Source organism: Struthio camelus, chromosome Z, assembly GCF_040807025.1.
Source record: "Struthio camelus isolate bStrCam1 chromosome Z, bStrCam1.hap1, whole genome shotgun sequence".
NCBI lineage: Eukaryota > Metazoa > Chordata > Aves > Struthioniformes > Struthionidae > Struthio > Struthio camelus.
In genome coordinates this window covers 67066609-67080447 of record NC_090982.1, presented here as the reverse complement: position 1 = coordinate 67080447, position 13839 = coordinate 67066609, and the positions used below count along the sequence as shown (strand labels likewise).

The window sequence follows — 13839 nt, the reverse complement described above, 5'->3', positions numbered from 1 at the left end:
CATTTTCAGTGCTCCTCTTTCTATACTTTTTCATCAAGCAAATTGGGCAGTACTCTGCTGGGCCTGCTGCTTATGAGGCAGGTTACAGCAGTGATTAAATTTAGAGAGCCTCTAGCAGCTATTTGTGTATTGCTAGCTACCAAATTCTGTATGACCCAGACACTCCAGGGAGGGAGGTTCATGTAGAGGATAGATACTTTGTCATCTGAAGCACCTGTGAAATAGTTCTTTTTTTAATTAGAAGAAATATGACATTAACAAAGGTGTTTGGGCTAACGTTTGGGGAAGTAAGTGAAAGAAAGATGAATTTATGCAACAACCATAAGGAACTTGCACTACTTCTAGGATGGACTAGGAATCTGAATGTAAATATTAATGAGCACAGAAGACTAGGATTTGATGGCAAATATCTAAAAGGTTTAATGCTCTTTTTCCTCTTGTTACATCAAAGCTATGTAGAACTTTGCCATATTTTGCCCATAGCCTATTTAATGAGATTTTCTTATGATTGTAAATCTCATTGTTGCTCATCTTATTGATGCAAAACAATTGAAAGCAAGACTTAATGTGTAAGATCACAGGAAAAAGATGTGTGCCTGATTATATGCGAACTAGGATGGCCTCACTCCAGATGAGGCTTTCAAGGCTATCTTAAATAGTAATCAAATTGAATAGCATTGAGTAAGATGATTATTCATATGATTTTGCTAAGGGTGCTACAGTTCTCACACACAAGTTTTTACTGGAATATGCACACAAATTAGTATTATACCGAAAAATATTTTTTAGAGACCATGGATTGACCATGTTTTATTTTAAGAGGTAAGCGTTGTATATATTGGGAATACAATATTATTATAGTTGACATTATTCAAGCAATACTTACAAAATACTAAAAAAGTTTCAGTCGTACCTGAATAAATAAGCATTTCCATCCACTTTTTAATTTCACTAGGTCTTTACTTGGTTAATAGGACAATTTTTCTCTAAGGATCCAGCAGGTAATGGAAGCTCTCGAATTCTGTTTTCTCCTCCCCCACTGGCAAAAGAAGAGGAGAGTCAGTAAGAAAAGGCCATTGAAACAAATAAGGGCAAAGCAGACAAGAAAACGCAAGCACTTAGGAACCAAGCCCTCTCCAGAGGATAGATGTTTTCCCAAATCCTGATGTCAGTTCCTTTCTCTGCTGCCACTACTGTCCAAATTCTTATCTGCAAACTCTTGCTAGAAAACTTGCTGTTGTGGCAGTATCAGTCTGTTTCCTGTGTATCACTCACATGTTTCCCTGTTAACATGCCACAAACAATGAAGAACTATTACCAATTTTAATGAACGTTAATGTTTCCACATGCCCAAAGGCAAGTCTTTTATGCCATATGGAAAAGTGGCGATCCTGTAAATAGTATAATTTTAACCTCTGTACTTTTCTATTTTAAAAACTATTAATTACTCTGTAAAGATTTTAAACTTCATATCAATTTTAAGAAGATGTTTTAAGAAGATATTTTTAGAGTCTTCTGAGCGGAACAGCTACCTTTTATTTAGGGATTGTCATGGTACAAAATACCTTTGAGAAAGTGATTGATAAATATAGAAAGATAATGAGCAAAACCAAGCCCTTTTGTTTATTTTTCATTTCATTGCTATTTCACTCTTGGTTTATCACTCTCCTAATACTATCCTCAATTATGCTATATTTTAAAATAAATATTCACTTCACAAAGTTGTAGGGCTACCAGCCTTTTCAAACAAAACCTACCTGTTAGATGTCTTGCGTTTTCCTCAGGCAAATGAAAAATTTTGTAAGAGGATGAGGAGGAGATTGTCAATAATTTCTGTGTAACTAGGAGGGATGTTAAATTAAAAAAGCAAAGCTAAATTAACTGTTTAATATTATTGGCTATTGAGAAGAAAAACCAAGGAAGATATTGTGGTGGAGTTGTAGCCATGATTATTAAAAGACATGAGCAAGGCAAGGTTTGTAGTAATACTGTTTTTTATTAAAAGAATCAGTATACATACAGAAAAAGTAAATAGCCAGACTTCTGATTGCAGAAATAAGTCCTCAGTTCTGAAACTGAAGTAGAGTATTTCCATGATAAATATGTGAGTTGGAAGCATTTGGAAGGAGGTTAATGCGATCTGCAAGTGGTTTATTTTACCATTTTACCATAAAAATTGTCCTTTTTTTTTTTTGTATTTGAAATTCTGTTGACAACTTGCGAAAATGTGAGTTTAGCTTCATCTTAGGTTTATCTGACTTTGATGTTACTACTTGATTTTTTTTTTTTTTAATCTGCAGATGACTGATTTCCCCTCCTAATACAGCTTTTTACATTACATAAAATTCTGTAAAATAAATTTTTCACTCAGGAATATAGTTTTTTGAGTGCATTAATTTAGTATTCCTGTTAAACATGCATACTTATTTGACATGATAACAACTTCCAAGATTATATTGGAAGGAAAGTAAATTACACTTGTTTAGTAACCATAACTATGGTGCCAGAAGATGGCACTCAAGAATATTTAACACATTTTAGGCTTTGTAGGGTCATACTTGTTCATTTTGTCCTATGATGACTCCTTTTTTGTGCAGTTCTGTGTTGCCTATTATCACTACTTTCAAATTTCATTTCATGCCTAAATTTTCAAGTACTCTAGTGTTTTCAGTTTTGGTAGGAGGCCTGAAAGTTGGCTCATCTGAGTCCACTCAGAAATTGCAAAATTCTACATCTGTGTTAGATGGAAGTTTAATCAGCTGCCTTTGGAAGTGCTTCACATCTGTGACAATAAAGCATGATGCCTAGAACTTGAAAGATATGGGTAAACTAGAAATAATTTTTTATGATAAGTTGATGCGAGATTTTAAAATAATGCAAGACAAAACCTTAAGCTGAATGGGAACAAGTACCAAATCACAGTGGATTAATATTGTTAGAACGAATTCTTGGTGCCTACCTTAGGCATGTATTACAGGGGCACGATCAGTAGTATTCTGGATATTTTGAGAAATGAAACCAAATTTTCATGTTATGCCTCCCTTCCTTTCTGGAAATGTAACAAAATAATAAAATATTCAAGAAGCTATTATAATGCAAGCTATTTATAATACAGTCAGTAGCTACCATTCTTACTATCTGCCCTAACAGAATCTGTATCTACACTCAGGTGCTAAAATTTGTGACTGCAAGCTGCGTGAGTGACAAGAACATTTGCTTCACTATACGAAACGACTGGTGTTAGAGAAGGGCTTGGTGTGCACTTTTGTTTTTTTGTTAAAGCCAATAAATATTTGACCACGTCAAACTGAAAAAAAGCCCTTCAGCATTATTTGATCAGGAATGTTGTGACTCAATGAAGCAAAACCAGAGATCTGTTGAAATAATTCTTTGAGCAGTGTGTGTGTGTGTGTGTGTGTGTGTGTGAGAGAGAGAGAGAGAGAGACAGGAAGAGAGTGATGCCTGAGCAAGTTTACAAGGATCAGTTTAATGAGTATATTTTAAAAGGGAGCTCAGGAGTTTTCACTGAGCGAGTTGCCGCTCTGGTCTGTATTACTTGCCAAAACATAAAATTTCACATAAATAGTGTATGTCCCACTAGCTGCTTGACAGTATTCTTTCCTTGTACCTTTTTGTGAGGCAGATCTGATTTTTGACATAGACTGATTCTGTCACATATTTTAATATATAAATATATATTGCACTTAAGGCTAAGAACCCAATCAGGGCAATTGTGAAGAACAGTGTTCAAAGTTTGGAAGTGTGATCAATTTTTGGGTCATTCCCGTTCACACAAAGCAGAATGCAATGCAGGTAACTGAGGAGATGGCTAGGGCACTTGACCAAAATAAATGCTTAAGTGACTTTATTAAGACCAATAAAACCTCAGGGTTTTTTGTCTGGGAATTGTTGTGTAGTTAACCATTTTTAGGTTCCCCCCTTCTGAGAATTAACTGGCTGTTTTGAGGTTTACAAACAGAAGGTGCCACACTGGATTCTTAAGTAAACTGAATGATAGCCAGGTATTTTGGAAGACATTTTATTGATGCATCTGAAAGGAAATGGTTTTCTGTTATGGACTAATAGTAAGGTCTACCTCCCACCCACTCAACACATGCACATTCATTGCTGGAGAGAAAACAAACACAAAGACAGCCAGTTCTTAACTATAAGATGTGGCTTTATTAAATAATGATTTTCTTTGTTGTGAATGATATTTTTATATGTGGAAAGGAGATGAAAAGGAAGTGTAATAAACAGACTGTTTAATTTGCTTGACAATTGGAAATGTAATGTTTTTACATATTTCATGTTAGTATCTGCAGAAGGAAGTTTTCTTCTAAAGCACAATACTTAAGTTGCTATAGTATACTTGGTATGTTGTATGTTCTCTTTAAGCTACTATAAGAAATAGCAGTTGAAAGAGAAATCGTATTCTGCTTTACTGTATTCAGAGAACAGCGAACTGTTTAGAATTGTACAAACAGTTCAATCTTAGTCATTTAATTGTATGTTTTTTCCATCAATATTTAATACTAATGGAGATTTAGAGGAAAGAGAAACCATCTCTGTGAACTTACCTTGCTCTCCTTGAATATTTGTCAATTTTGACACTATAGGAAATACTTTTAAGTTTTATTGCAGCTAATTTCGATTTGTATCACTGCAAAATACTGTGAAATGAATAATGAGTTCAAATAAGTAACTGATTTGAAAAGCCTTTAGAATGTATTGAAGGCCTTTATATTTTATTTTACTGCTAAAAGGTATAGAAAATATAATTTTTTCCTGTAAAAATTGTTTTTCATGGGTTATTGTTTAACCCTTTCTGGGGTAGGGAGAGCTAATGAGGGGAAAAATGACTTGTCTCAAGCTGGGAGACGCTATATCTGGACTAGCTCTATTTTAGTGCAGCTCCAATTCTAACATGAGAAAATTGCAGAAATTTACAATTCAAAGTGTATTTCATCAGGGAGAAATCCACAGATTGTTTTGACATTCGGTTAGAAATTCAGCATGAAGATGGACGTCTCATGAAATTTGCAGCTGCTGATTGAATTTATATTTCCATAAAGGCCATCAACAGTAGCAGCCTGCAGGGGAAGTGGGGGGAAAAATGACAAAAATTGCGAGGCTGGGATTTTTCCTCATCCTTAAAGTAGCAAATGGCTTGTAATAAGGTCTTACACTGACCGGGATTAAAGAAAAATATAGGCAGCCAGAAGGGAGTGATTTCTTAGCTAATTGATTTGAACTAAAAATGTCTGAATTTGATATTTAAATATATGTTTAGTCATATGTACAGTATGTGAAATGCAGCTGCGAGTCAAAAGTGTCCTTAAACTGAAAAATAACACTCTTGCTTGTAATTACGGAAGGTTTATCATACAGGTAATCTGATTGTACAATAACTTTCCAGGACAGAAAATGAGTGTTACAGAAATGTGCCAAAATAGGTTGCCTTTCTTAAGGGGTGAAAGTCGCATCTCCGTTCTTCTGCGTGCCCTTCATCCCTCTCATTCATACACACACAGAGATATGAGCGTATGTGTAAGTTCTGCATTTATTTGTATCAACTCTCATTAAGTTGATCATTTAAAAAGCAAGCATACATTCACAAAAAACAAGTCAGCGTCTGTGCTGTCCTGTGCTGCAATTCTGTCATGTCTTGCAAGTTAAGCAGGGCCAGTAAAAATAATTTTAAGGTCAGCAGGCACCTAAATGTTCTAGAAACTGATAAGAGTGTTCTCTGTAGCTGACATCATTTTTTTGGTACTTGGGAGAAAACTGGGCATTGGTGTAGCCAGATGAGTGTTGTACTACTGTACAACACTATTGGGAGAAAGTGCTTTTTGGTATATTAGCTATTTTAAAGTGTCTCCAAACTGTATTTAGTCTTTACATCTTGCATGCCAAGTCTCCCTAAAACATGCTGAAAATAGTACTTTTCACTCGCCGTCCTAAACGGTTGTGTGATTTTTTCCCTTGTTTCATTGCCGAGTTGCATTTAAGTATGATGAGACACAAATCTCTTGTAGTGTCGGTATCAGTGCAGGTTTTTAGAAGAATGAGATATTTAAGAATGAAAGAGCTTGTTTGACATCTTAATATAAAAATATGAAGATTATGCATCTTAGCTGCTCAAACCAGAAAAAGGAATTAGAGGAAGTTAGAATAGTTAGGATTCTGATGAGGTTAATCCAATAACTTTGAAGTAATGAGAAGCTCCATGAATGTTCTTATTTCTGAGAGTACGTTTCAGAGATTATATTGGTTATGTGTAGTAAAGTAACTGTACTTTTATTTTTTACTTCTAAAAATTAAAATACTTCTGAGATGTCTACAAGTCTTTAAGGTACCTGGTGAAATTATTTGACTCTAGAGTTTACATCAATCACAACTTGTTTTTTTTTAGTGGTCATAAACTCTGTATATCAAACACTTAGCTTCTGACTGTCAGAAGCTATGCAAGTCCAAAAACCCTGCTATCCACAGGCAGTTTTTCATCTTTTCTTTTCAGCCCTCGTCATAAAGGCTTTCACTTAGAAACTTTTCTATGTTGTTATTGGCTACAAGAGCTGCAATTGGTACTTTAATTTCTAACATCAGCACAACACTCTAAAATCAACAGGCCTACAGCTGACCTTTTAAACACTTGATAGTTATTTACATACAGTGAAAACACATAGACCTCAATATTTGCTGGTTAAAACTTTCTAAATGTTTAGTTAAGCTGGAACTGTGGAAGTAGAAAGTAGGAAAAATTGGTGAGTGGGGTGCGTGTGTTGCTTTTTGTGCGTGCTTTTGTTTTTCTAACTTCGAAAGTGACAACAGAAACTCAGATTTGAGGAGAAGAATTTATTTGCAGGGCTGGCTCAGTTTTGACTTTCAGATGGTGCTTACTCTATCCTTCTCCTGTTCTTAGGTGCTTGGAAAGCAGCTGAGAAATTGCTGCTGTGCCCTGGCTTCGTAAGGGGTTGATGGATTTTTTTTCCCTTCTCGTGCTCTCGCTCTCTTTTCCCTCCACCACCTACACAATTCTGAGCAGACCAAAAGCAGCTGAGATGTAATTCTTGCTGAATAGGCATTGTTGGAAAACAGTTTTAAATAGCTGATGCACACAGCCTCGCTTAAAGAAACAAACTTTTCAAGCAGAGGTTTGAAAGTAACCTACCAATGTGAAGTATGTATGAAATCAGGCAAGAGAAATCATTTCACTTTATTAATCCCAATCTACTAAATGATTGTATTTTTTGTTAAATATTATTTAATTTCAGTAAGCAAGTACCAGTTACCTTGGAAATACCTGTTTTCTTTAGAGCGCTAATGAAGTAAAGATCTGACTTCTGTATATAACAAAAGATGATATTTTACAAACTACTGACTTTAAATGTTAAGAGCTACAGAGTTATGTACTAACCTGAACAGCATCAGTTAAGCTCCTATAAACATTAATATAAGCATTCTTTTAATCATTGTGCATTACTAATTATAATTTTAATCTATTTTCTGTTTTTGAAACTTCAAAGATATGTGAAAAAGCAGACCAGAAGTATATTGTAAGTATAAACAAACTTGAAATCAAAGCAAAATGCAGTGTCTGGTGAACAAAAACCCCTCAGAACAACAAAAAAACAGAAACGCTTACTGAACTCATATGTCAACGGTTACACTAACGAGTCAAAATGCATTTAGCAAGTTGTTTCTAAATTAGTATGCACCCTTGTTTAGATATCTAATTTAAGCATCTCTTTTTCAGTCTTCGTATGTCTTTAAGCTTAAGTTAGGATGCAAGAATTCAGGTGGTTTTTTTTTTTTTTGCTTGTTAATTGTTTACCCCGCTTCTTCTAAGGGATCCGGAAGGTCAAATGCAATATAATAATTAGTATAAATTAGAAAGGATGGGACATAACCTCTCTTTATTAGAGCTGAGATACCAGTTTTGAATTTGAGATGAATAGCTGTATCATAGTATTATAGATATGGAATTGTCTTTAAGCTCTTTTCAATAATATATTTTTTTAATAGTCAAAGCAAGGCATTATTCCTGTGTAGGATGAGGTATACAAATTCAGAGTTAGTTTATCTGAGTAAAAGTTTATGCTTATAAGTCGGAAATAACTGGTGATAACAAATACTTTTATTTGAACTCACTGCTGCAATATGTATTTGCTGTATGAAGTCAGTATTCTGAAGCACAACTTTTAATTTGTAAATTTTTGTGATAGTGTTTTGAGCTGTTAGTTCAAGGCACGTGCTTAATTCTGGCAATATCTATTTTCTTCTCTGTTTCTTACAATACCATTTTTTATTTTATCTTGAATGTGATTCTTTAGAACTGGTTAAAGCTTAGTCTGAGCAAAAGGTCTATATTTTGAAGTGAACGAAAACTTCAGTATTATTTTATATACAATACGAGTGAGATATCTGGATGCAAAATTCAGTGAGAACGTTGCAAGACCCAATTGTTAATCCAGTGGTTGCACTCCCAGGCTGCCAAGCCCCTGCTTGCACACTTGGCTTCTGTACAATAACATCATTTGTCTTGTCACTGTCTATGCCTTTGTAACTCTTTAGGTTGCTTTATCCGAGCGTTTAAGGAGAAAGGCAGTCACTGTTGCTGTTTTACCTGTTTGTTTTGATCCTGATAAGTTGTCTCATCTCACACACAGGAAAAAAAAAATCTTTGCCGTACAAGTTATTTTATAAAAGTACAAAACTGGAAAGTACAATGGAAAAAAGTACAAATGGAAAATGTTTTCTGTCTGGTCAACCCCATCAGACTCTACCATTATCTACTTTCATTCGGTCTTTGTTAGATATTTTATTTCCTCTAAGATGGAGAGCGTTTCTCCTAACTGCAGTCGATCATGCTTAGTGGCTGCCTCTGCAAATAGTTTGCTTGTTCCAGGGTCATGCTATACTCACACTTCCTGTACTGTTAAAATTACTTCCACGTCTCCCAAGGAAGAGCTCTTGCTCCTTCCTACGATTGCCATGTGGCTTTGTCTTGTTTGGGGGCTATCGCTCTGAGTCCGTTTTAAACTATTCTCTTTATCCTCGTTCCTTTGAAAATTGTATTGTGGTAGCCTTCATCCCAGCTAGAACAGTCAGTGAAATGCAAGATGAACTGACAGGGTCCCACAGGTGGTATTCTGTAAGGACCGCATCACGTTTAGGCCCTGTTGTCTGATTCCCTCCCCTTCCCCTGAGCCTTAGGCGTTCACAGTAGCAGCATTGATATTTCTTTTTTTCTTCCCAAAGCAATGTTTAACCCATAAAGAGTAGTATTTCGCCTACTGAATGACCAGAGAGCTTTTATTTGAGTAAAATATATACACTCAGAAAGTCTCCCAAGTTGACTGTAGTATTTGCACGGTCAAGAGTTCAGTCTGTTTCTGCTCGCTCACACTGTTCAGGTGGATTTCAAACTGCACTGCAAATTTCAGAGCCATGTTGGCACATTTAGGGCTCACCTCCAATTTCTGTCTCAAATATCAGGACCTCTATGCTAGCTTTGTAAGCTCAAATGCTAACTTTGTAAAAGTGGTTAAGTTGCTTATTCTCACCTACAAAGCAATTACGTATATGTCAAATAAACTCTTACTATAGTTAAGTTGACATATGCTGCGTCCCACTTTTTCATCTGTTTTTCATCTATGTCTATATTTGTGAGATTTCCATTAATGAAAATACTGGATTGAGGGTTTATAGAACCTTCTCTTACACTCCCAAACACAGCATTTCAGAACCTACAATTAGTGCAAGTGTGGCCTCAAAGGATAACTTTATAATTTATATGCTAGAATAAATAGCATATAAATTGTAGTCTAAAAGACAATTTTGTAATGTTATTTAACTGAAGTGCCAGTAGGATATGAATGTACCTGAAATGGATAGTGTATCTCAATGAAAAACTACTTTAGGTTAGCTAACCTTCCTTTTCCTCAGAAGTTGTGCTTTTGTGGTGGCTGTGGCTGAAAAAATATTAACTTTTTCCACCTATACACTGCAATGAAAAGCAAATGCAATAAAATAGTAATATTAATATATTTTTAATCCATCAAATACTATACACAGTATTAGCTATAATTATGTTCAGACCTTGTATGTGACAGGATCATCTTTGCAAATCTCAAAGCCACAATCCTTTTGTAAAATTTATTAAAACCTCCAAAAAACCAGAAATAGGATTAGCTCCTTGAGAGTGTATGTGTGCAGCTAGCTGTAATAATTGACTTTGTTCTGAAAAATGGAAATACTAAATGAGAGTTTGTAAATGATTTATAATTGAAATATAATTAATCATCCGAACCAGACTGTAACACTGCTGTTTTGGGTCATATTGCTTAATTGATGTTCTCCATAGCTGTAACTTTCTTTTCATTTCATTTACAATTCATACCCTGGCTGTCATTTGCCCATTTCTCTTCCCTGCATGACTGCCTTTTTGTTTATCTTCCTGCATTATGTTTTTATTTATAGACTACAAGTTATTGTACACTTTCTATCTGCTTGCTAAATTTCCTTTATACATGCTAAATCCCCATTTTAAGCCATTTTTCATACATTTGCAGAAAATATTCAGTACTTCAGTCCCAGATTTATTCACATTTTGACAGTAATTGGTAGAAAACTGTTTCTTGAATCTGATAGACCAAAACAAACCAAAAGAAAACAGTTGGGAGAGAGCTTCCACGTTCCGGAGCACTGAGGAGCCATCAGATATTCAAGGAAGTGGCATTTGTACTATTATTATTTACACTTTTGTTATAAAAAGAATGTAATGTTGTGTATTTCTACTAAGCTGCTTATAGATTCATTTACAAAACGGTGGTTTCTATGTAAAGGTGTAGTATCTACTGGGCTTATTGCTGTTTTGATGAGGTAGCATGCACAAGGCTGTTCAACAAGCAAGGAACGGAGACTAGATTTCACTCAATCTTACTGTGTTCCTAAGAGTTAGGGGACTAGAATGGCGAGCAGAAAATTAGCAGAGAGTTTTTAGATCTCGTTGTTCACTGAAGGAAGTTGCTTCTGAGACAAACTACAATAAAAGGTATTTTTACTTTGGTTAACCACTTCCATCTGAGTTACAGCAGGCTGTCAAGAAAACTAAAATTTGTGTGAACCTATATAAAAGCCATGGGCTTTGGTCCCTAGTGCAGTTACAGGTTCATCTTTTTAAGATTATTAAGTTTCTTTCTTAAAAAGCAAAACACCCCAAAGAATGGCCTTATCCCTATATTTGTGACATAGCAGTAGGTAAATACAAGTTGACTGCTAACCAGCTTATAACTGTTTGTAGCATTCTGATTTTATTGTAATAAACAATTTAGTATTGGAGAGAGAAGCACAATTCCGGTAATCCATTCTGACTGGTTTGGATGTTCTGCAATGACAAAAAATAAAAACACAAACTAAAAGAAAAAAGGAAAATTATGTGCAGAGAAGAGTGAGAAATCAACTTTACTTCTGCAGTGAGAATGACTATGTTTAAATTCATTTGGTTTTTACATATAGAAAACATGCATCTGGGCAGTTCAAGCAGAGGACAGTTTTCAGATACTTATCATATAGCGGATAAGATCTGAAGTGGGCTTGAAAGCAGATTTATTCCCTAGAAAGCTTTTGGGTTGAAACCCCAAGAGTACTTTCAGTATGTTAGATATTACCTCCCATTGCTTTGACTGTAAATAATGCTGTTCAAAAGATAATGTGTGTTTGGCAGTAATTATTAGCGGAGTATCTGGAATAAAAACTTTAGAAGGTGTAGTTTTGCAATAAAATTACCTTAAGGATTTGCACTTGAAACCGTTGAAGCCATTTATCTTGCTCTGCCTGCACATTGTTTTATCAGATTTTGAAGCAACCTTTTTGCAACAGATCAGAGCCATGTTCAGAGCCTGACCAGGCTTATGGTCATTCGTACTAACAGAACAGACTATTTACAGTTGATAGGCTATCTGTTCAGCATACTTAGTAATTTTTTTTGAAGAAATGCATAATGCATTATATCCTACAGTAATCAGAAATGAGGAAATTATGTGTTTTTGAACTTTTTAGAAGGTCGAATGAACTACTGGGTTCTTCTTAAATTGCAACCTCCCTAACCCCCAAAACCCTTAGGACCTAGTCTATTGCTGATCAATTGACTGTGTTTTCCTTTTTTTTCCCGTAGACCAAAGTAAAAAGTGGTGTCTTCAGTTAATGATTTGCTAGAATAGATTATTCTCTAGACTTTTGATATTGTTTGTAAAACAGAAGTATATTATTTAAATAAAACACTTATTGTAAAGTCTTTTAAATACCATGAGCTTTCCAGAGCAAGGCTTGTTTTACTTTAGACAAAATACTTGTTTGCTCTTACATGAACAGTTAAGAGAAATTTAACCACAGTTGCCATAATCCAGATGGCAACTGTTAAACTCATGGCAATTTTACTTAGAACATTACAGTAAGTCAGAAATATGGTTGTAAATTGTAAAAGACGCCAGCTTGAGGAAGAAAGTGGAACACATGTATAATTAGCATTTTGAAATTCTTCATACTGCATTCATTAATTTAAAATGACTTCTGGGATAGTATTCCTACTAACTTTTGCTTAATGTTTGAGTTAAGAAACACTAGGAAGATCATCTTAAAAAGTCTAAAAAGTGGCAAGCCCTTTCTGTAAGGGGGCTGACCTTACTAATAGTGATATGGTACTATATCTTACTGAGTAAACTAAATAGAGGAAGCAGTGTATTTAGAGAACACCACCTGATTTCAGTGAGATCTTCAGTTGTAGCTAACCTTAGGAAACTGGATAATGAAATAGTTTTTAGCACTGCACATTCTATAATTGGGCTACCATTCCTGTTGTTTTCTTCAGTTATTGGTTGCATCATTATTAGAATATTTGTTCCATCACCAGTTTCAGAAATTACAGCTTAACGGTGTATCGATAAGTCTTCCAACATGTGCATATTTTTTTCTATTCAATGAGATTGCTTTCAGAGTTTTTGTATTAATTGTTTGTCATGCTAGTATGCAAGACAGTCTTGGGAGCTAATAGCCTTCAAAAAATAGCGTCAACTTAGAGATAGGAGAGAGGAGGCGTATCATATGCAGACATTTAAAAAACAATAAATACTTTCTTAATAAAACATCTGTGAAGTGCTGTTTCTTTCTTAACTCCTTGTTCATATTTTAACTGTAGTAAATGCTTATTTGAACTCCTTGTTCTGTCTTCTTCCCCTCCCATCCTATCCCAGTCCTTCCTAGCCAATTGTGTAGTTTTCTTTCCCCAAAATTTCATTGCATCTATGCTATGTCTTTATTATCAACACTTTGGTTGAGTAACTTTCATTTGAATGTTGTTATATATTTGTATTAAATACTTCATGTTACTGTAACATTTAATCTGTTCTGGAAGCTTAATTAGGCAGTGGGACACAGAACATATACATATATATGTGTATGTATATATATGTATATTTAGTACATCGGTGGCTGGAGACATACAATGGAGCAGTTAAGCAAAAATGTGATTAGTGTAAACTAATGACCCACATAGGCTTTTTGGTTTAAGAGGAAGAAAAACCTATGCAGTTTGTGCAAAACTGGAAAATGTTAATCTAAATAGCTATTTTTAGCTAGGAAAACAGATTTAAGTTGCAGCTTGTATGCTATCAATGTCTTTGGTACAGCAGACATATCTGTTAAAGCTGGCCTTAAAAGCATGATCTCTGGCAAAGGTCAGGTTTATTGGGCTTATTTTTCGTAGGGAGGTATATATCAGGGCACTGTTATCATAGTGGCTTACGTCTTTTGAGGAAGCTGATTGATAAGCTTGTA

The 13839-nt window shown here is 34.9% G+C and overlaps 1 protein-coding gene across 1 annotated transcript in view; it reads left to right on the top strand.

The window, feature by feature from the left end:
* The window catches only part of LOC104146869 (NADH dehydrogenase [ubiquinone] 1 alpha subcomplex assembly factor 2), a 66547-nt gene that overhangs the window by 25686 nt on the left and 27022 nt on the right, over positions 1-13839 (top strand). The gene's annotated exons all lie outside the window — the stretch shown is intronic.